We start from the raw sequence: 24,381 nt of genomic DNA on the forward strand, positions 1-24,381 counted from the left end.
GGAATTTCTGTTAGAAACATTGCTGGGGTGAGAGCTCTTAAATCCTTTATGTCTTCTGACAAATACGTGAGAGGACGGTTGTTCATAATGCTCTCGCAGTCACAAATGATTGTCAACAATTCTTCGTAGTTCAGAGAAGATTTTCCTAGTACCTTTCGAGGAATTCTCTTTAGTACTCCAATTAATCTTTCCCACCACCCTCCCCACCATGGCGAGGAAGGGGGAATAAATTTCCATTCAATTTTCTTAACTGTTGCCTTTTCTAAGATAGAATTCCAATCTATGGTCTTAAACAAATTATTTGATCCAACAAAATTGGTTCCATTGTCGGAGTATACAGTGACAGGTCTACCCCTTCGAGCGATGAATCGCATGAACGCGTGCAGGAAACTTTCAGTTGATAGAGATGAGACTAGCTCTGCTCTATATATTGCGCAAGTAAAAATGACGATCCATGTTTTTTTGCCTCCTTTTAAAATTAAGGGACCCGTCAGATCAACACCAATAATCTCAAAAATTAAAGCATCTCTTATTCTGTCTTCAGGTAGTGGCGCTTGAGGAATCTTATATGAATCAGAGTCGAACCTTCGACATCGTACACAGTTTTGGATAACCTTGCGTACGGTCTTCCTACTCTTTATGATCCAATATTTTTCACGCAAAGCGCACATAACGAATTGTACTCCAGCGTGACTTAGCCTTTCATGTTGAGATTTGATCAGTTTTAAGACTAATGGATGTTCTGAGGGAAGTAAAACTGGGTAACGAAAGTCAGCATCATCGTCTCTCTGAAAGATACGTGTTTTCACTTTTATAAGGCCATTGGAGTCCATGATAGGTTCTAGAGCACGTATTCTTTTATCTTTCAATCCTTCGAAAGATTCTCGTTGGATGAGTCGGAAAACCACTGTTTCAGCTCCTTTTAGTTCTTCGACTGAAATTCTCCCATGAGTTCTTTCAGATGGTGGTGTTGTAGCATTTTTAACGAATCTAAAGATCCAAGATACGACCTTTATGATCTTTTCAAATTTTGAAATATTGTCAAAAAGTTTAAATTTATCTGTATTCGTGTTATTGCTGGCTGAAACCACAGTTCGTTTTCTCTCTCCATTTACTATATCGAAGTCAGGATGTTCTCCATCTGCAATAGGCCACTCTTCTGGAGGTCGATAAATCCAATCTGGTCCTTTCCACCATTCGGATTTCCTCAATTCTTTTGCAGAGCAACCGCGAGATGGCAAATCCGAAGGATTAAACTTTCCGGGAATGTGATGCCAGTGATCTGAGTTACTCAATTTTCGAATCTCATTTACTCGATTGGCTACAAAAGTGGACCAATTTTCTTTCTGTTTTATCCAAAAGAGGGTATTTTTGGAATCCGCACAGTAAAAAACTGGAACCTCTTTTAGTTTCAAGTCTTCTCTTATTGTATGAGAGAGCCTGGCTCCAATAGTGCAAGCGAGTATCTCTAGTCGAGGTATGGTGTGTGCTTTTAGCGGAGCAACTCTTGCTTTAAATTGTATCAATTGACAAGTGACTCCACTCTCACCGCTGTGTCTAAGGAAAATGCAGGTCGCATACGCGTCCTTGCTTGCGTCCGAAAATACATGCAGAGTGGTACTTTCGTCTATTTTGGGAAGCAATCTAGGAATTTTGATGTGTTTCAAATATTTTAACTGAGATGACCATGTGAAAAATTTCCTTGCTAGATCATTCGGCAGATTAGTATCCCAGTTAATTTTCTGTTTCCAGCACTCTTGCAGAATCAGTTTAGGCATGAGAGTAACTGGACTAGTAAACCCAATTGGGTCAAAGATTTTACTCAATTCGGAAAGAACAGATCTTTTGCTCAATACAGGGTTTTCTTCATATTTTACGTGACAAGACAAAGTATCGTCAAACAAGTCCCATTTCAATCCCAATACTGACACAACATCTTCATAATCTTTATCAGAAAGGTTTAGAATTGAAGTTTCATTTTTAAGTCTATTATGTTTCCAACCTCTTAGGTCAAATTTTGCAGTAGCCATGATTTCTCTAGATCCTTTGATAAATGAGTTTAATTCTTCAATTGATTCCACGCTCGCTACGCAGTTATCCACATACATGGCTTTCTTTAGCTTTGAAGCTATTTCCTGATGATGTTTTGGTACATTTTCCAAATGGTAGTTAATTGTGGCAGCGAGTAAAAAGGGGCTGGCGTTTACGCCGAATACAACCCTTCGGTGCCGATATATAGTCAGTTTTTCAGGCTGTCCTTTCTCCCACCATAGGAACCGGAGAAAATCTCGATCCGCTGGGTTCACACCTATCTGAAGAAATGCTCTTTTTATATCCGAAATTACTCCATACTTCCCCTCTCGAAATTTTATCAAAATTTTGGGGATCAATTCAAGATAATTAGGACCCTTTTCCAGACAGTCGTTCAGAGATACCGAATTTTTCTCCTTTGCAGATGCGTCGAACACTGGTCGAATTTTGGTAGTCGAATTTTCCCGAAACACGGGTCTATGTGGCAGATAATGCCCTTTGATCTTTTCTGCCTCCGAAATATCGATAGGTTCAATTATTCTCTCTTCTACCCAATCCTTTAAAACAGTTTCGTAGGCTTCTAAGGAATTCTTTGTCTGAAGGGTTTTCACGCAAGACTTCAGACGCTTTTCTGCAAGGATTCTATTATCAGGCAACTCAGGATGAATTTGAAGCCATGGCAGTGATACCTGATACCTTCCAGTGTCATCTCTTTCTAAAGTACGGATGAAATAATTTTCTGTAGCCTTTTCTATTTCTTGTTTTGTTTGAGAAAGAGCTGGTTCAGTTATTCCGATAGAATCAAGAGACCACAAGTCACAAATTTTTCTGTCACTAATGTGTAGTGATAAAAGAATTTCATTAAAATTCTTTCCCTTTACCTTCGTTCTCCCTAATATAGTCCAACCAAGGTGTGTATTCATCGCTACTAAACTCTCCGTTACGTGTTTTGTTTCCCCTGTAAAGAGTTTTCCGGCATAATCTGCTCCTACAAGCATGTGTATTTCGTTAGGGTGTTTTTCAAATAAACAAGAATTCTCATTAGTTACATCACTGGGAAAAATTTTGTAACCTCTTAGTTTCTTTAAGCATTCCCTATCCTCCAATTTTGGAATATGTGAGCATATGGTTTTTTGGCTCAAAACTTCCATTTCGCATGTGAATCCTGTTTCTAGATTATTTAACTTAATCAGATACTTGTTGTGATTTTCCCTTTTTTCTATTCCTCCAAAAAGCCCATGAGTCACACTTTCCTGACCTAAAGATTTTAGTTTTAATTTCTCCGCAAGAAATGTGCTAATATATGATCTGCTACTTCCGGTATCCAGAATTATTCGTATAAAATTGCTTTCACCATCTCCGTAAACATTGACAATTAAAGTTTGCAAGATTACGCTTTCATAGGATGAATTATTCGTTAAGGCCTTATTTTCAATTTGTTCTTCCTTAATTTCTCCGTTTTCGGTTTTAAAACACATTATAGTGGCATGTCGTTGTTTACATAATTCACACCTTATTCTAGAAGTGCAAATAAAACTAAGATGCCGTGGGCGTAAACAGCGATAACAGATCCCTTTCGCTTTGCATTTCTCCCTTTTTTTCTCAGTAGACCATAAAGATGCTTGTTTACACGTTATAGACTCGTGATCAGAAGAGTCGCAGAAAACACATGGTGTTTGTCCCCCCCGCAAACTTGCGTTCGTTAACTCCGAAGCTGTGTGTTTCGCAATAGGTCTGGGTTCACTCAGTTTGTTATGCTTTTGCGGCGCCGCCTTTGGCTGGACCGTCTGGAATGTACGTTCCCGCGCAACTAACTGTTCAGAAAGAAATTCCACTAGGTGATTCAAATCGTAATTTGATTTCCGAACTGTTTTATTATACTCCAAAACCAAATCTGCGGGCAATGTTTTAAGCAAAATAGGTGTTAATAAAGCTCCATATGTTTCTGAGGTCATATTTAATGATTCAAGACATCGAATATGTTTCTGTATATAATTGAATAACTTACGGAAATTTTGAATGTCATTAGAATCCTTTAGAGGTCTTATTTTCAGTAATTTATCTATATGGGCGTTGATCAGTACATCTTTATTTCCAAATCTTTCTGTGAGGAGTTTAACTGAAGTTTCGTAATTTTCTTCGGTTAAATCGAAACCGTCAATGGTGTTATAAGCAGTGCCTCCCAAAAAGGATTTCAAATAATTAAATTTGCTTATAGCGTCAAGCGTTTTATTTTGGTGTATGGCTGATGAAAAAGTGTTCCAAAATGTCAGCCATTCGCAGCTCTCGCCATAAAACTTCGGAATCGTAAGTTTAGGAAGCTTCACATTATGACTTTCGATTTTAACGTTTTCTATAATACTTTCACTTAACTGTTCAGTGCTTCGTAACACATTAAATTTTTGTTGTTCTATATTAATTTCTTTCAATTTTTTGTTAGCTTTGTATTTAAATGTAGTTATTCTTTCACGATATTCGTCAACACCGTTTAATTCCTGGTCTAGATCCTTTATGTTTATTAATTTTTCTATATCGGCATCTATTTGTTTTAACTCGTTCGATTTTTCATTTAAGAGTTCTAAAGAAATTTCTAGTTCCTCTGCATTCACTTCTGTTTTTGGTAATTCAGTTTCGATTCGGCCAATTAATTTTGTAACGGCAGCCCTTATGTGGCCGCGTTTCCTTTTCAATGTATCGATGAATTCCGTCATTATTTAATATTCAACAATTCAACAACTATCAGCAATTCACTAATTATTTATGCTTATGTATTGTCTATATAACTGATATCAATTTAGACAGTTTCAATAGTTAGGAAAACCGCAGTTACTGGCAGTCCCTGTTCGGGCGCCATGTTAAAAAATTTTATCAACTTTGCACTATTAAAATTTTTTGATCATTAAATAGATAAGTGAAAGTTCACTTACCTTCTAAATAGGGCTGCCCTGAACTGCCTGCTTTTCCTTCTTCTCGGTATCTGTCTCTATGATGAACTTCGATTTACTGCGCAACACAGCTATAAACTTTTTAAGAAATTTTAATTCATATGAAAGATATCTACAAAATATTTACAAGTTATAATGATTACAAGCATAATTTATACGGAGACGGTCTATCGTTATACATCTGTTAGACGCGTCAGCCGTTCAACTGACTACTTTTAGTCTCTTTCGCCAGAGGGCGTTCGTGGAAGTAAAGTTCTAGTAAGCAAACGCGACAGAGAACATATTATTTCTAATATTCTAAACAGATTCTATGTGTCAGTTATCAGTAAAGTCTTCCTCGATTCATTGTTGAAATATAAAAAGTTTTTTAGCTTCGTGCCAGTTCATTAAATTCAACGTTTGCCTAAAGATACCAAACATTTACAATAACAAGCATTTACATATAAATAATGTTTTTAACGGCTCAAATAATTTTTTTTAACTTCAATGAAATTAATTTTTCCATTTTGTTTTTTAATGCTGTGACCAGCTCTGAAAAATGATATTTTATGCTCTCTTTCTATGCATATACATTTAAAAAAAGGAAAATAATTTGTACGCATCATTTTCTAAACTGTAATAAACGTCCTTATAAACACAACCGTCATACAAATCCTTTATAAGAATCAATAGAGTCAACTTAGTTGAGTTCTCTGTTTCGTTGAATTTTTAAAACACACCAGCGACATGTTATTTACTCTAAAATAAAAATATATGCACCATTTTGATTATAGGTAATCTCACATTAAAAATAGTAAATTAATAGCAATAAACATGATTATGATTAAAAAGTAGTAAAACATGTTTTTCAAATTGAATATGAATGAAAACTGTTCAAAGAAAACTCATATTTATCGTTAACTCATGAGTTCCAGCAGCTTCATTTAAACCACTATTTTCAGATTCATCTATCGTCCGAGAAGTTTTGATGTCAAAAAATGAAATACATAAACAAATAATAAATAAAAATAAATAAAACACGTTTTATTTTTGTTATTTGCTTCTATTGAGCTACTTTTTTTTAATAGATGGGGTCATCAGTATAATTTCATAATGGCCTTGAAAGTTCCCAGCTGTTACACTCCGGGTAAACTGGGAAGGAGAAATCGTTCTTTAGTAGTCATTAATTAACTTAAGCTTGATCATTTTGTTGGTCGCAGAAGTTAATGGCACCGAGCATCGAAGAGAATATTTTTTTTAAAATTATTATTGTTTCTGAAGAGTATAAGCGAATGCTGTATTAAAAGTAATGTTCCACAGCCGAGGTGTTTGGTGTATTCAAAGTACTTCAAATAAATGTCTCATTGCGGTTTTTTTTTTTTTTTTTCAAAACTTCTTTCACAGAGTCGGTATATAAAATGATCATGAATTTCGAAAATAGCGAGAAAAATGTCAAGACCGAAAGTTTAGTATCAGTTTCAATTTAATTACTTTGTAATCATGGGTCTGGATATTCGTATTATAGTAAAAAATAGAAATATTAACGAGCATCTTACTCGTCACATCTTTAACATAGCCTGTTGAACAACATAATTCATTTTCCATATTCTTTCACAGTAATGATTTTCCCCTTAATTTCAGCTATAAAAATAATAATTAAATCACTAAAAAAAAAGGATTTCATCGCACTAAAATAAATCAATTAATAATGTATGCATAGTATTTAGATCAACATTAAATTCATCGTGCGAATTTATTTAATAATATATTAAGGGGGAAAATAGCAATTTTTATTCCTGACTGCATGCGCACAGATTTTAAATTGACGAGTTTCGTATTTAGTATTTAAGAGTATAAATCTTTAATTCTCAAGACATCTTTTCCCTAAAACGTGTTGAATGACCAATTTTTGTAACTGATAACACTATTTGTCAGCATCTTTCTGAGGCATGTTTTATCCGTAAGAAAAATTGATACAAATGATGTTTAAGTGGTGAACTTGTGATAATAGCTTAAGATAGTAGCAAATTTGAATCCATGCCAGCTATAATAAAGATTAGAATGCAAAATATACTTTGACTTCATGCTTGCAATATAATTTAGAGAGGCTCATCGGGATTACAATTATTTTATTGAGACGTAAAAAAGTATTTATTTAAGACCTGAAGTCATTATTTAGTGTGGTAATGTGTACTATGCAAGGTTTTCAGTGTTTAGAAATGTTTTCAGTTTTTAAATTTCACTAATCTTCATATGAAGTACAGAAAAGGAATATTTTTTCTGGACCAAAAATTATTATCTTTTTCTTTTTTGTTACTTTTTCTCGCTTTTTACTAAACTTTATTTGTACTTTTATTTGTTACTTTTATTTTGGCCTGTACCTATAATCCATATTATTTATTATTTATCTCCAGCACGAAATATTTTACTGGCTAAATAAACCTTTTTTTTTAAGAGTTTATCCTATATAGATATGCTATCTTACTTTATTTTATAATTACTCCCCTTATAAATACGATGAACTTTAAATTACTTGCTAAGAAATTTTATTTATTCGGGCGTTTATTACGGTGATGTTTAAATAGCAAAATACGAACAAAAATTTGTTATTTTATGAGTATCTATTATTGTAACATTCTCCTTAAAATGACAGAATTATAGATTGCATAGAATTTTAAATATTTCAAATGTTTCAGTTCCTAATTTGAGTAGCTGATATTAGCAAGATGTAGTGATTAAATTATGATTTGTTTTTAATAAATACAGGCGTTCATTGTAAAGTAATGAATAAGTTGTAGAAATTAATTCATATTTTTAAGAGTACACAATCCAACGGAATAATAATAATAATAATAATAATTACAAACTTCACAATAAATACCGTAAATGGTAAGACACAAATTTTCCCTTAAATCACTACAGAAGCAAGAAATCGCTTTCTACTTATTAAATGCGTGCTGCGTTAAGATACCAAAAAGTAGCAAATCTAAAAAGAACCAAAAAATGGCTATATCTTGATAGATGAATCTTCGGGAGACTCCTTAGTTAATTAAGAGATTTGCCGGCTCTTACAAAAGGCAGCAAAAATAGACTGTTGCAAAATCTACAAAGTTAGGTTAAAAAATAATAAAAGAACTATACGAAAAATCTATACTGAATTTAAGAAATGAAAGAAAAGTGTTTCATCTATCAATTATAAAAAATGTGACTTCCAAGCAAGCTGTTTCTTCTGTGGCCAGCAAAAGTATTCCAAGCAGACTTTACTAATAATTTAAGAACAGGCATAAACGAAGCGAAGGCAAGACCATTTGATAAGAAAGGAAAAATAAAATTTAAGATTAAGCTCGACAAAAATGCAATAATATAACTACATAACAGTACAAAGCTGTTGTTTTTAAGGATGAGATTTAAGGATGAGAATTTTTTTTAAGGATGATTTGTTTTTAAGAACTCACCATTTACGATTCTGATGGTAATGCATGTTATTGTCATGAGGTAAGCCAAAGGTCTAAGAAATGTTTCAGGACTTGTAAGGGAGGAGGCGGAATTATAATATGAGCATATATTGGATACAATGACAAATATGCCAGTGTCATAACCAATCAATGTATGGCATTACGTATCATCAGCATATCATCTATGAGCTTTTAATTCCGTTTAGAACGCCAATGGACGGTAATGATGGGATTTTTCCACAAGGTAATTGCTCATGGCATGCCTCTGGTTTTGAAGAGTAAATAACTGATGTCACGGTGCGGCCATCAGGAAACTATATCCGACTGAAAATGTTTGGGGGCAACTTTCAAACACTGTTTGTAAACAACAATTTGCTTTATAAGGTAATACAAATATAAATACGCCATTGCTGAGATATTAACAAAAATTAGTTATTGATAATACCATTTGGAATTTATTTACTTACCAAACACGCATTTGATTTACCAGGCACGCATTTGATTAGAGTTATAAGGTATTTCTCCCACTTTCCTAGCGTGCCTTCGTGGTGTAGTGGTTCTGCACGCTGGGCCGGTATTCCAGAGGTCCGTGATTCGATTCCCGGCGAAGGCGATTGCTCATTTTCCATCTTGCCTGTTTCCAAAAAATACCTAATGTCTCTATAGAGTGTTCAATGATCGCGTTTCAAGAATGGCAATCGTGGATACCCTAAACATTGTTTCTGGAAACGTGCTCCTTCAAAACCACCCAAGAAGATGTTTTAATGTAGATAACAATGTGATTGTTTTGAAGAAAAGGCTATCTTGCGAGAAAAAGAGAGATTTCAATTTCATTGTAAGGCAAATAAGTATTCGTGCGCCTTATCTTCAACAGAATCTGATTGCAGAATTCTGTTTTTTCTTTTCCATGCGTGAAATGAGAAATTTTTTCCCCTCCCTCACAGCAATTTTCTAGTCGCTTGTATTTCAATACAAGGGGAAAATATATCGATTCTTAATTTTATTTAAAATCGAGGTCCGTATTAAGTTTATGTTGTTATAGGTTTCAAATATTCAAACTTGCAAGAAAAAGAAAAATGTTGCCCTTTACTTAAAAAAAAAAAAAAAAAAAAAAAAAAAAAAGAAAGAAAAGAAAAAAAAGAAAACTCACAGCAATATAGAACACCGAAGGTAGCAAATGTCATATACTGCAGGAGAGGATCAAGAAATTACAGTCACAATCACAATATATACATTTCCTTCTTAGAGATTTTTAATAGCTTTATATGGTATTTCAGTATTCATATTTACAACTGAAATGCATTTTAATTTCCTTTCTTGTGTGGCATTACTACTAATGCAGCTTTGATTAAAAATAAATGCAGTTTATTATTAAAAATTTTATACGCACGACTTAACTAATGAGATATATTTATTTATAAAACCGTATTACTAAAATTAATATGTTTTTATTAATCTAACATGTAAATGGGTGTTTGAGCGCACAATTTAAAAACTAGATAGAGCCATCTCCCCCTAAAAAATACAATAATTTTACCATTTAAAAAGTGATATTAAAGGTAAATATTTATTCAAAAGTTGATGAAAATTTGTGTAAGCAAGAACAATATTTTTCTCAAAGTGCTTAACGATCAGTAAGGATCAGTAATATTTTTCTCAAAGTGCTTAACGACAGTTTCTTCAAGTGCTTAACGATCAGTAAGGTCAGAAAGTAGTTATAAGATTTTACTCTGAATTTAAAGATTACGATTTTTTTCAGTCAACACATTAAAAATTAAATAAATGACCGAAAATAAAGCCAAAGATGCTTTTGCTCAATTTGGCCTGCAATAAAACAAATGCTAAGAAATCGATGCATATGAACTAGAAAAGACCATATGTATCCCTTTCTAGCATCTTGAATGACAAAATATCATACAACTAACTTGTTTCATAATTGAATAATTAGATAAAATAAAAATATGCCTAATAATCCTTTGATTTAAGATACGCGATAAAAAACAAGCAAGATTTAAATTTAAAACAAGCAAGATTAAAATTTAAAGACCTTGGCTTTTTCTAAGATATTTAAGCTATACCACAAGCATTCGCTTTACTCGTTTACATACAACTGATTTATACAAATATCGTTCTAAAAATTTGCAGATTAAAAGTATGCAGTAAAATACTGTGGAATGCTTATTTATATTATTATTATTATTATTTTTTTTTTTTTTTTTATCTCAGACTAAGAATTTGCATGCACAATCGTTATTTCCCGTACATGTTTGTGAGGATTATACGAGGTTTATTTCGCTCCTGAAAAAACATTATTAGTTACTTCAAGCGCTAAAAACATTTAAGGAATGAACATCCCACCCCCTCTTTGTACCATCTGAGGATGGGCGAATTCTTTCTTTTGGGGATTTAAACCGGTCTGCTAAGGAGATAAAATTCTCAGAAGAAAGGAATGATATACTAACTCAGTGATCCCAACTTGTGGTACGTTTACTCCTGAGGATAAGCGATGGCAGGGGTACGCGAAAAAAATTATCAGTTATAATAAATGCTGGCAGATAAGCAAAATGTTCTGAAAGTTTTAATTTGTCATCGAACAAAAGGTCAAATAATTGCGAGGATTCCGCTGTGGCCGTTATTGATCAAAATGCGCACAAAAGAAATATAATTTTTTTTGTAACTAACTCTAGTCACAAAAATCATATTGCTCGATTCCTAAAGCAGAGCATGAAGCTGCTCTCACCACCTCTCTATCACTGTAATAAAACGACTGGCAACCAACCTTATTTTCAATACTGAGTGAATCATTGGTGAAGTACATAGTTCTGTTTCTTTACAACTGAAATTCAAACCCGAGAGTACAGAGTTTGTTTAAAGGCACCTTTTATTCTTTTAGAATTGTTATATGGAAACTTTTGTTGATATAAATATGAATAAGTGGTTAAAATGTAGATTTTCGATCAGAACTGAAACTAACGTGGATATAACTGTAATGTGGCATCTGCGCTAAGTATTTCCATCTGTAAGCCAAACAGCTGAAGGCTGGGATACAGTGTTATTCTAATAAGATGTAGGCCAACCAGAAGTAAGAAAATTTCAAACAGCGGTCCTTCGCAGAAGAAAAAGTATTCTCATTCAAAGGACACGAAAACAGTTCTAATCCCCTCTCTATAGTAAGTGTGGGGGCTTCATCAAATAGAAGTATATAACCTTCGGTATTGTTACTTCATTTAGAAACCAAATATCCCAGTATACGGAGGGGTTTCATCAAAAAGAAGTATGTACCATTCGTTACTGTTACTTCATTTAGAAATCAAATATCCTAATTATAAACAAAAAGGAATAACCTTTTTTTTTTCAGTAACTATCTAAAATTCCTAATGTAAAATCGTATCCATTATCAGCTAATACAGACAATGAAAATACGTTTGAAGCGTCCCGCAGAATAAACTGTCGTACCGCTAAATGTCATAAAATATAAAATGGCTGAAACAATATAATAAACATACATAATCATATAATAACCATATATAATCATGTAATGGCTGAAACTTTTGACAGCTTCTTGTATTAAATGCGTGCACTGTATGCGTGGAGATAAATGTGTTTACAAATTTGAGACAGTACAGCTTCTCGAAGAATCAAAGAGATATCTGATGCTTTCAATCTTGCTTTAAAAAAAGATATATAAAAGGTAAAATTTACAAGACAGTTTTTTAATGTTCCGTCTTTTCACAGAAAGATGTACGGGGAAGAACATTTTTAATGTCATTAATGGATTATTTTAGTGAAAAGGACATTGACTGCTATGATTTTCGTATAGACAGAGACAAGTCTATGGTAAGATGTTACACAGGTGAGCGAGGTGCGTGAAAGAATTCACTCTTCCCTCGTAGGTTGGATTTATTGCTACATCCATACGTAAGAATGCATTTACAAACCTTTCCCATAGTCACTGAGAGACATCGAATGTATAAAAATTATTAATTTCATTAAATTCAATGCAATAAACTCCAGACTAAACAGAGCATTATGAGCCATGGATATCATACACAATATATTGCATTTGTATACAGAAGCAAAAAGGTTCTCGAAAGGGAAAATACTGTTTTAATTCAAGACAAGAGATTCGAGTGCTTTTAAAGATAACCAATTTCAGTTAAATTTTAAATTTGGCCGTGAAGGCTTCAAGGATTTAGCACATTTATTTGATTTTCTTCAGAAATAAATGAACTCATGTCAGGATTACCAAACTGTTTCATAACTGTATTTAGATTGTCGCACTAAATAGATCCTATGAGCAGAAAGTTAGATTTATGGGAATCATATGTTGATGTTGAAAAAATAAATCAGCTGTAAATACTTGAGGCACTTTACAACGTCTGATCGGAAAATGATCCTCAACTCGCAAACGAAGTCAAAGGGAATGTAATTAGCTGCTTAAAAGAACTTTAAGGGTCTTTTAAACATTGATTTCCAAGAAAAGTGAAGAGAAAAATTTGAATTTGAATCCTTTCAATGAAGATTTCCTTAAAGCAGTTTCAAATTTAACATCTCTGGGAAAGAAAAATTTAAAAGATTTCTCCTTGAAGGCCATGTTTAGTGTCCATGTCCATGTTTAGAAAAGTGCATATTATTTCTTTTTGAAAAAAAAAAAAAAAAAAAAAAAAAAAAGGAATAAGAAATATGTGATAACACATTAAAATATTAGTTGCAATTAAAAAACACGAGACTTTCGGAAACAGCATTCTCATCTTACACGTATATTAAAAACATTCACCACAATAAACTAGATGCTGCTCTAGATTTAAGACTTGTCCAAATCTGATCATGACTTCAAAAAATTGAGCTGAAAGAATCAGGCTCTAGAATCTCATCAATAATGATGTATTTTACAATTTAGGTCTATCTTCTCAAGTTTATTGCCTAATTTTTTTTATTAACATTTAAATTAAATATATGACGTCGTTTAAATTAACTTTGTGTTTAAGTATGGACGCTATTAGTTTTTGCTTACTTTCCTTAGTCTTTGTCTTAAATTTAGTACGAAAATAATTACATCTAAATAGCCAATGTTGTGTTTCGGTTTAAATGCGTGTGTTATCACTATGTTTAACCGAAATAAATAATATAATAATCAGACTTAATTTAATTATACTTTTCTGTCCTTATTCATTGTAGTCTATTTATTTTATGAATTACTTTTTTTTAATAAAAGAATAGTAATATATACATATACTTGAGAAAATACTCCAGCAGAATGAAGAGATCATATATTCTAAAGGAGAACATTAGGGATACTTGCTCTATATGTTTTATTAAGGGTTCAGAGGAAGAATAAATGTCGGGAGTCGCTCTTCTAATTAAAAAATCAGATAAAACTACCATAAACTGATCGTGTTTATTTACTGTATAAACATATATGAAACTAAATTTGTTTATGTTCGTGCATATGCTAAATTGATGCGTGTTATAATCAAATAATGTCAGGCTTTCGTTGCATTACAGTAATGTTTCAGAATGCAGCAAAGAGGTTACTTATTTTGAATGACTTTTGAAATATTATTAAAACTGATTCAAATAACCTTGATGCAAAAGGCAGCTTCTTAAAACTGATGATTAAATCCCCCCCAGAATATACATTCTGATAATTAAATAATGAGATTGAACTTATATAACGAAAAATAAGAGAAAGTCGAAAACATTACTTGTGTTTTATTCAAAATATATCGTTTGTATTGATACAATGAGTTACACGATCTGACAAAGCCCTGGAAGGACTTGTACATGTCTTTTTGTGGTATCGCCCAAAGATTCAATGCTACAGCTGTTCGGATGCTTTCAGTGCCGTCAAAGAAGCGCCCTTTTAAAGTAACTTTCGCTTTGAGAACAGATAATAACCACAAGAGGATAAATCAGAGAAGCAGCACAGACGGCTGGGCTCAAACATTTTATTTTTGCTCCATCAGCCGGTACATTATGGTTAAGAAGGAGCCAACTATCACATGCTGAAGGTCGAACTTCCAGATTATTCTCTATAGGTGATCCAAAATAATTTGTATTGACATTTTATCCAAAGGAACAAATTCTCGTTAAATAATTCCGTTGCTGTTATAGAAAGGTAACAATACTGTTCTCGCTTTTGATTTCTGATAAGGATTTTTCTTTTTTTTTCTTTAATTATTTTCCTTTTTTGATAATGATGATAACTTCTATTCTGAACTCTGGCGTTGATTTGTCAGATCATAGTAAAAATACTACGATTTATCCTCCGCAAAACTAGATTTTAAGAAGTTATTATTTCTCTGTCAAGTTCGATGTTTATCTTTTGCATACCGAATACGATCTATTTTTGGGCGTCAAAGAATGTGCACAAATTAAGTCTCCTGATTAACACCAAATTCATCAGCAATCATCACCATACTCAAACAATCTTTTTTCCTGTAACTAATATATTCTCACTTTTGCATTGAGTTTCTGATTAAAATCCGATATCCAGGACAAGCTTCATCTTCATTTCTTTTCTAATCACTTTGGAATTGCGTATATTACCTGATTATCTATGAACGAGATAAGACAATTATCCTTATAGATCTGTTTCATAAATTTATTCATATCAGTGGCACTTTTTTCGAGATTAAAATATATCTGAATATTTGCTTTTTGCTTCTTATTACTAATGTAACAGCATTTTTTTCACTTACTAAAAGATATGGCGCCATGTTCCCCTTATATACTTAGTGAGTGTCATTGGAATGCTGACAGATTATTGACGAAGGCTGGTCATTTGAATGGCATGTGTTACTTTAACATTCTTTTATCCTGGTCTTAATATTAAAATAAGTGTTATTGTTTAATTGTCAAACAACACAGAGCTTAATTTAAATCTACTTTTACATAATTGCAACATAATAAAATGAAAGTACGGAATCACAGACGTGGAAATGTATAGCAAAGAATACATGCTGAAAGATGTTTTGCTTTAAGGGGGTGCCAAACAGAATCATTATAGCGGTTATAAACTTAAAAATAAATTCCATATTTCATACACCTTGGAAAAAATTACACCTGATAACTTATTTTCACGGTCAAGTTTAAATCAACTCAAGTAACTTGTCTTAGTTATTTTCTCGCCTGAAGCTTCTCAAGTGATACCTGCAGATTTGTCTGAAGGGTCGCGGAGTCGACGTTGGATGCATTTGTTTTACGTTATGTTGACTTCTGCAACGTAAATCAACAAAAACAAAATACGCGGTTCACTCGATGATTTTTTTTTTTTTTTTTTTTTTCATTATTCGTTCAATCAGTGTCTGTTGCGGAAAACAAGTTTCAATTAGCGACCAACAGTTGATGGACTCAGGGAGAAAATCGGTCATGAACCCTTAAAAGGGGAGAAAAGAATGCCACTCCACAAGGGAGTGGCTCTGGCCTCCATTTTCATTTAAATCTCTTTATATAGTAGTTTTTAAACACCGTGATGTAACAAAATACTATTCACACTTTCGAATTTTACTACTTAAAGATAGCCCGATAATTATCATTCACACTAAATTTGATCCAAGTCCAAAACCACCCACACATTTTTTTTTTTTTTTTTTTTTTTAATAGTAAACAAAAATCGTTCTCTGTTCAACTAATGAGCAAACCAACTGATAAAGTTAACCGCCCGTTTAAAGAAACCATTTTCTCTCCTTTTCCATTAATTTGTCTTTTTTATATCTTCAAAATTTCAATCACTTTATATAGATTTCATTTAGGAAAAAGAAACAAAATAAAGCTCTGCATAACCTAGGCATCAAATTGACTTCCACTGAAAGGGAAAACTATTTTTTTTTTTTTTTGCATGAATTTTTCCAAATTTAAGGCTTTTGTTTTTGAAACGATTTTTCTGCTGACATAATAAAATTTGAATTACATTAAAAGGGAAATTATCAAACGTAATTTCTTTCCTTCTCGATAAACTTCCTTTCCAGCTTTAAATTTATTGACTCTTTTTCAGAAATAACTTTCTACTATTCTGTTTAATTCCAGTTTTACACACTTAAACACAAATGCTAATTTTCTTTTCTTTCTTTCTGTTTATGTTTTGTAACGTAACAAAGAAACTAAGAAACCGAATTCCATTAAATCCGAAAAAAAAAAAAGTAATCTCTCTTATGCTTAATGTTTATCATCCATCCTACCTCGAATACATTGTACCGAATTTTATCATCATTTTTCGAAAGCAGTGTAAATAAAATGGAAAAACAATTTGTCATTCTTCATTCGTTTCAATGTTTCTTTTCGGTGTAACGCGAAAGAACTCTTGATTACTCATAATAATAACCTGTCCAGAGCCTTTCGGCCTTTATGCTAACTATCTAATTAACATATATTAAGCGGATAATAAGCCTTCGGTATGAGACCTGGTTCCACTCGTCTAGTGAAGCCAAAAGTTCTTTTAATTAGCCTCTTCCGTTGCTAGATAGATGAAAAATGAGCTTTTGCTTAGGAGAGTATGGCAGTAGAAATTTTTTTACATTGTATCCAAACCACGGCTTACTATTTCCCTATAACATTTTAATTCATGCATTCTTTAACTGCGCGAAAGAAAACGAAATTTCATACGCATCGTTATTGTTCAAAAAGATCCAAAGTGCATCAACAGTACTGGAAAAAGCTTCGTGCTAAATCTGCTTTTACTACAGAGAAATATGCTTTTACTACAGAGAAGTTTATAGCTGCTGGGGTGTTTATAATGAAAAGACGTGCAATATTTGTTATATGCTACAAATTTCATTTCTTATTATGCTTAAATGTGATTTACATAGAACATTTATTATTTACGTTTATTAATAATTTTTTTACACTTGATTTTTATCGAGCAACGTACAAATATTACTTTGTCAAACAAAAGGAACGAAAAAAAAAAAGCGTATTTTTCGTACTTTTAACTAAATTTTTACTTTTTATTTTTACTTTATTTTTTCGTAGTTTTACTAAATTACTAAATTTTACTCAAAATTAGAGTTTGTTTATGCTGTAACAGGCAAGGACTTCATTCAAATAACACAGAGAAAAACTGGCATAAATAATATATACATTTTGTGAGGCAATAAAATTGTTTCAACAGCTAGATAAATAAAACAGATTGCATTTATCAGCCACATATGCAAATTATACTTAATTTGTATTTACCGATTAAAAAATAGTTATATACAGTTTCTGATTGAACGATCGTAATATTACGAAACTCGTGCATTGTATTCATTGGAAAGTAGTCCGTTATTGTGCATATACACATCAAATCTACATTACCATCCATGAAAAGATAAATACATATCAGAAAGCATGGTAAATGAAAGCTCTATGAAGCTACGAATCTCTTTAAAACATAGAAAATAAGTTACTAAAGTCATTAATAATATTGTATAAAATGAATTTAAGTGGATATTAATAAGATAAGCATTAAAATGTTTTATTAGAAGCATATTTTTGCCATGTAGATCCTCTGTTTTAAATCCAGAAAAATATTAAGATGTAGTTCAATTACCAATGCTAAGAAAAATATTTTATTAGCATTAATAATACTTACTAGATTTAATAGAAAAAGTAAATGTTTTTATTACATGAGAGAGTAAATTTACTTTCAGAAAATCTTAAGTGCTATTATTTTGAAACGTTTTGAAATAATTTTCACTCAGCGATATTTGGCAAAAATACAGAAATGCCAAAGATATACGGTTACTTAGCTTAATAAAAGAAGATTTAAAGAATGAATTTTGTGTGCTGATATGAGTTGAAAAAATGGTTGAAAAATAAAAAGATACGAATGGTGACTAAGATGATAATAAAAGAGGAGATTGTTGTCTTTTCTTGTGGGGGTTTCAAAAAAGAAATAACGCAATTAAATCTCTCTTAAATGATTGAAGATGCGACCATGGTTACAGTTTAAGAAAAGAATCATTTGAAAGATAAGGTTTCAAGCCTTGTTAGGTTTGGTTATGTGACAACACATTTAAAAAAAAAATATGAACAGATATTTAAATTTTTATAGGGTTTCTCTAAGAAGAACCTCTAATTAGTAAGTCTATCTTATCCTACCTATTAAAGACCTTGCAAAGAAGTAACCAATTCATAATAAACAAAAACTAGCCCTAGGAAAATAATTGTCAAAATTTTGTGAATTAAACATTTCCATATAATGAAAAATGCCAAATTTTGGAGCCTAAAAGAACTAATATCATTAAATAGGAGATTTCAAGTTTTATCATTTTTACGAAAGATAATTTTAAACCAATGCTTCTATAGTATAGTAGATGTTTTTTTAACATACGCGGAATTTTTCAGAAATTTGCATTCAAAAACTTAATATGCCCAAGTGATTTTAATGAGAGATTTATGTGGTCCTCCAAAATATTAAATAATTGTATCTTAGGTAACTTTGATCGTTTGAAGATTTATTTCTTAATTTTAGGTATATATATTGGTACATTTTTATGACTGACTTTTTTTTTTTTTTTTTTTTTTTTGAAGGCTCGAAATTTGTTTCATAAACTGTTTCTAAAAGTTATCATCTAACCAAAATTAACGTAAATCTGGAAGAATACCTCTCTTTGTTTCTCATACTGAAATGAAACATTAATAAGGTTTGGTTTATTAGATTACGGCAAAGCACTCGAGGGCTATCTCGCCTTAAGGGAGGGATGCCTTCGTGGAGAATGTTTTGAGGGAAACTGGCTCGTATACACGTTACACATGAGGAAAACCACGAAAACACCCATGCAGCCAGCCCGTTCGCGGGATTCGAACCTCGTACCGAACTACCAGTGTTCAGCGACGTTACCACTCGGCCACTGTTGGGCGAAACATTAATTAGTATAATCTGTATTAATAACATTATGCAATAACTTATATCAATAGCATTAAATGTAGAAACTTTTTTAAAGCAATACAGAAATATAAAATTTTTTATCTCTTGCTTTATAAAAGAGAAAAGGAAGTTAAGAGTTCAGTTCTCCTAAATGACATGCATTTGCATGCATTCCTTATATATAATAACGGATTCTTATTATTTTGTCAACGCTCGTAGCAAATTAGCGTATGATTGATTCACTAGTTATAATTATCAATAAAAAATATTAAATGTGATAGAAAGATACTGGAGATAGAAAGTTACAACTTAACTTAGAAGAGATTACGCTATTTACTAAGCTAATGGAAGTTATAGAAACATAAAGAATTCATAGCATTCATTACAGCACAAAGTAATTCACATGTAATGGAAATGTATTCGGTGACAGTGAAACCTGTCACGGAAATCACCACCCTCAAACTAGCGCCTCTGAAAAGCAGTGTTTTAGAGAGCACAATAAAATAACGGTACTAATCATAATTGACAATCAAGATCTCTAACGCTACCGCAAAATTTAGTTGAAATTTTTGGATCTCTTTAGTGCAGTACAATTATTCTGCAATTCAGCAATACACCGGCAATACAACTATTTCGATATTTAAATTAAGCGTTTAAAGGAATATTTGAGGGAGTCTTGGCAAACTGAACGAATGCAATAAATAACATTTAATTTATTCTTCTGGAGCCTTAGTTAAGTAATTTTCAGATGCAGTTGAATTTGATCCACTTTTCTTAAAAAGAATCAGCATTCTCCTCAAACGTCTGAATTAGTTACATTTTTGTTTTAGTGATCGGTTAACAACATTTGCGATAGAGCCAGCAACATAAAATTTTAAATCTAGACACTCCTACAGATTTCACGGATCTGCCGTTCAAAAGTACAGAACACTGCACACTGGGTGGATAGTGATCTTCCTGACGTCGTTTTGGGACAATGGTTTGTTGAATACTTAAAATACTACACCCAAAAATCGTTTCATTCAGAAGAATAACTTCTGACAACACTTTTCTTTTCCTTTCTTTTTTCCCTTAACTTCAAAAAGTAATCTGTATAATTCGCAGAAATTTTTCGTCAAACCCACCAAAGAAAGATTTGTTACAGTCATGAATGGGCGGAAAGACGGCAACGCACGTGATCTGTCGAATAAAGTAAGTATTTGTACAACGAGCGATTCCGTTATGAATGCTCTCGAGCTTCCTTTGAAGTAAATATTATTTAGCCCTTCTCATACGTTACACAAAATAGTTAAATAATATAAAACAGTCAATAATAATTAACTCTATTACTTTATTTTTTAATTGCAACGACCAAGACGTTTTTGACATTCCACTGCTTATTGATGTAATAAAAAACGTCTTGCGCTCCCTTCTTTGCTTTACTCTGTTTGAAAGAAACAATTTCTGCACTTGAGAATGATATAATGTCTAAATAAATAAAGTATAATATGCAGGCATCCGGACTCTAAAGTATTTAAAATTGCAATTATCTGGATCCACTGTTGTATTTAAGGCCAAGTAAAATTTTGTTAATTTATTTACAATTCTTAATAAATTAACTTGGGATAGGTACGTAATGTAAATCAGTTTGCGTATATCCTCCAGTATGCCGTCTGTTTATAACGGAAAGCAGTAACGAGCTATACAATACTCATTTATTATGTGTTTATTCTGTGAGTCACCGCACAGCCATAACTAGTGTTTTTTTTTTTTTTTTTTTTTTTTCAAAATAATAATATTAATAATAATAATAATAGTCATATACTACTAAATAAATGTTGTAGATTACGCCAGTTTCCTCTCTAAAGGAATATCGCTTGGTGTCTTTAGATACTTTTTTATTATTTTTTAAATTTTGTCAAGTAAAGTATATATTATACGTTTTGTATCTTGTACACTTGCTACTTATCTTTAAATATATATATTTTTAAAAATAAAATACAGTAAACGAAAAATATAAAATTCTCTTACTTACATCACACTAAATACGTATTTAGCCTAGAGATATAAACAACCCAGTTATCCGGATTGGTTGTGTATCCGAATAGTATATAATTACATTTACTTCGAACATCTGGAGTTCTACAGTGCTTCATTCTAATCGGATAGTGTAAATGATCTTTAGTGCCTTTAATAATTATGTTTACATCATGATATAAAAATAAAGACTTTGCATTTAGAGATTATGAAAAGCAATTGGTAAAATATCCAAATTCAGACAACTGTATAAAAAAAGACGCTCCTTTTAAGTGGTTTAAAATTTATTTCTTAAACAGATACTATTGTAAAGGTAATAAATCTTTTCAGGAAGGAGTAAGAATAAATTAAAATAATATTTTGCAGTGAAGTGATATAAACGTATACATCAGAATCAAAAACCGTTTTGAACTAAAGTCTGACAATGTGAAAAAAATATCCTTTTTTGTCATATTGGTTAGACTTTTAGGTCAAAGTAGTAGTATATTATTCTATTATGTGTAGCGCAACAGGGAAGGAAGAAATGACGTAAGTTCCATATTTCTACGATTATGAAGTGACATGTAAGGTATAAATTTTAAAAGGTAACTTTTTACGTAAAGATTATCGAACTTCCCTCAGGTAAAAATTAAGAGGATGTAGTGTTCCTCACTTTGTAATACTAAGTTACTGTTGGAAGTGAAGAATTGATAAGCGAATAATCGCTTGAATTCATGTGACAGGAAACAACAAGATAGAAGGGTAAACTAGCCTTTTATTATTCCAACTAAGGTTTAACAAAACTCCGTCTTGGAGTGTACAATAAAGTCGACACTTCGGCTTGAACTTAAGAGACTAAGAATAATACTAAACTAATCTTAACTAAAGAGATATAGTCGAAGCTATCAAGATTCTAACAGAGTTGGCCTCTTAACGTTAATAGACTGCGAAGCTATCAAGGGCCTAATAAGTAAGGCCGAGCGTAATAATAGCTTACGAGAGAGTAGCCTAAATAGACGGACGCGTGCAGTCAGAATCCTTACAAGGAAATGTAAAATCAAAATATAATACACTAAATACTACTGTGAAAGGGATAAAATTTTTAAGGGACTTAAAACTGATAAAATTTTAAAAGTAGTTGAAGTTATGGATACGCCTGAACAAAGATGATTTAAGATGGTTTTCTATACACACGGGGGGGCGTCATGATGTTATACTAATGTCCATTAATTTAGGCAGGACAAGGACTTTTCACTCTTTTTAAATTAAGATTCAGCTCCAGCTATTTTAGAAACTCAAAGTGGAAAAATAAATAAGTGCTTTGTTTAGATACACAATGACAAAGTAACATCATCAGATACACCTAGATCATATTATTGGCAAGTAGTTACAGAATTAATTAGGACATTAAAAGTTAAATAATTTCTAGAACGCAGACTTATTATATTTCATGTTTAATTATAATGCCAATTCATACATCAGAAACTGACTGCTAAATTACGAAAAATATTTTTGATAATATAATGTTGGATTAAGAAATTTAGTTTAAAATACCTTTAAATGCCTTTAGCAGAGTAAAAATTTAAATAATTAATTGAAATAAAAATACCTTTAGCACATTAAAATGTTATGAGGTGGGTAAGACTCAGCATTCCTGTTATGAATATCAATTAACAGTTTTTTTAAAGATCAGACTTCTTGATACAAAAGAATAGTAATTTAAAAAAAATACATCCAGAACTAATAATCCTTGTAGAGTCATTAGGTTTTTGAAGCAGGGGACATGAAAAATGCACAATGCCCTCGCCAGGACTCGAACCTGGACGTCTCGAATACGCGTCGAGTGTGCTACCGTTACACCACAAAGGCATGCAGAAAGGAGGGAGAAGATACTCATATACTCCCCCTTTTAAAGGGCGACTGGGATTAGAGGACCCAGTCGCCAAATTCTGGTGGTGAAAAATCATCATCTACCACCTTTTATTTCGGGCGTCTCTGTAGAAAACTTTTAGGTTATTTTGATGAAAAACACATGAAAAATTAGCAATGCCCTCACCGGGACTCGATCCTGAACCTCTCGAATACGCATCGAGTGTGCTACCGTTACATCACGAAGGCATGCAGAAAGGAGGGAGAAAATACAAACAAATCTTTACATAATGCTGCCAATTTTTTGCATCATTGCGCTGAGAAGCTTTAATAAAATGTGAATGATGTCAGAACTCAACAAATGCATATTCTTCAACAAAACTGAAGCATAAAAAACACTGGAGGAAGCTATTACAAGCTTCATTTTTTATTAAATGTGTTTTTTTCCCTTGCTCTTAAAAATAATTAGAGGCTCTCTTCTTATGCGTTGTTGCAGTGGTATGCCCAATACGTCGTTTCGATGTTTGAAAGTCTAGAATTCGACTCCGTGCAAAAGAATAACTATTGTTTCAACGATTTCTCGCTCTTAATCTCCGGTTTTCACAGCTTGCGACCGCACTAAAATTCTGGATGATAATTCGGTTATAGTCTTGGATTAGTTCATTGGGAATCATTCATCCAGTTTCTAGTCACCTTTAGACATGGGCGCAAGGTAAAGCTATATGGGTATTCTTCGCAAATGATCTTGTACAGCAATGGTCAGCTTAATATTCCCTGGTTCTAGAGTTCAAGTCACAGTAAAAATTCAACTACTTTTTCAACAATTCATCGTTTTGTATTTGTCCATCGTTTTGTATTTGTCATCGTTTTGTATTTTTGTATTTACATGCTTCCCTTTAAGAATGAAGGGTAATATAAACCAAATTAAAAACCATAAAAGAAGACTGTAGAACGAGGGGAAAAAAAACCTATCGCTTACAGTGCATTCGAGAAAAAACAGAAATCGTTTCCTAGAAAATGACGACGACGATATCTAAAATCAATATTCTCATCAATTTCAGTCTTGATGAAAAGTAATGATTTTTGGAGCGTTCTTCCTACATTGTTATCGATTAAACAAATTTTAAATAGTCACTGACGAGAAATTTACACATGTTCAGGCTATCTCGTTAGTTTTCTAAGTCCCCCCCCTTCATCCTAAAAAAAACTGAGCGCCACAGTATAAGATTAATATTTTGTTAACATTTCCTAGTATTTG

General features: G+C 32.2%; 1 protein-coding gene across 1 annotated transcript in view; it reads right to left on the reverse strand.

Annotated features, from left to right (window-relative positions):
- LOC118182025 (uncharacterized) overlaps window positions 1-24,381 on the reverse strand; it is a 153,431-nt gene that overhangs the window by 118,056 nt on the left and 10,994 nt on the right. The gene's annotated exons all lie outside the window — the stretch shown is intronic.

The sequence above is a fragment of the Stegodyphus dumicola genome, chromosome X1 (assembly GCF_044657685.1).
Source record: "Stegodyphus dumicola isolate Sdum_Otavi_A_Nest chromosome X1, ASM4465768v1".
Classification (NCBI taxonomy): Eukaryota; Metazoa; Arthropoda; class Arachnida; order Araneae; family Eresidae; genus Stegodyphus; species Stegodyphus dumicola.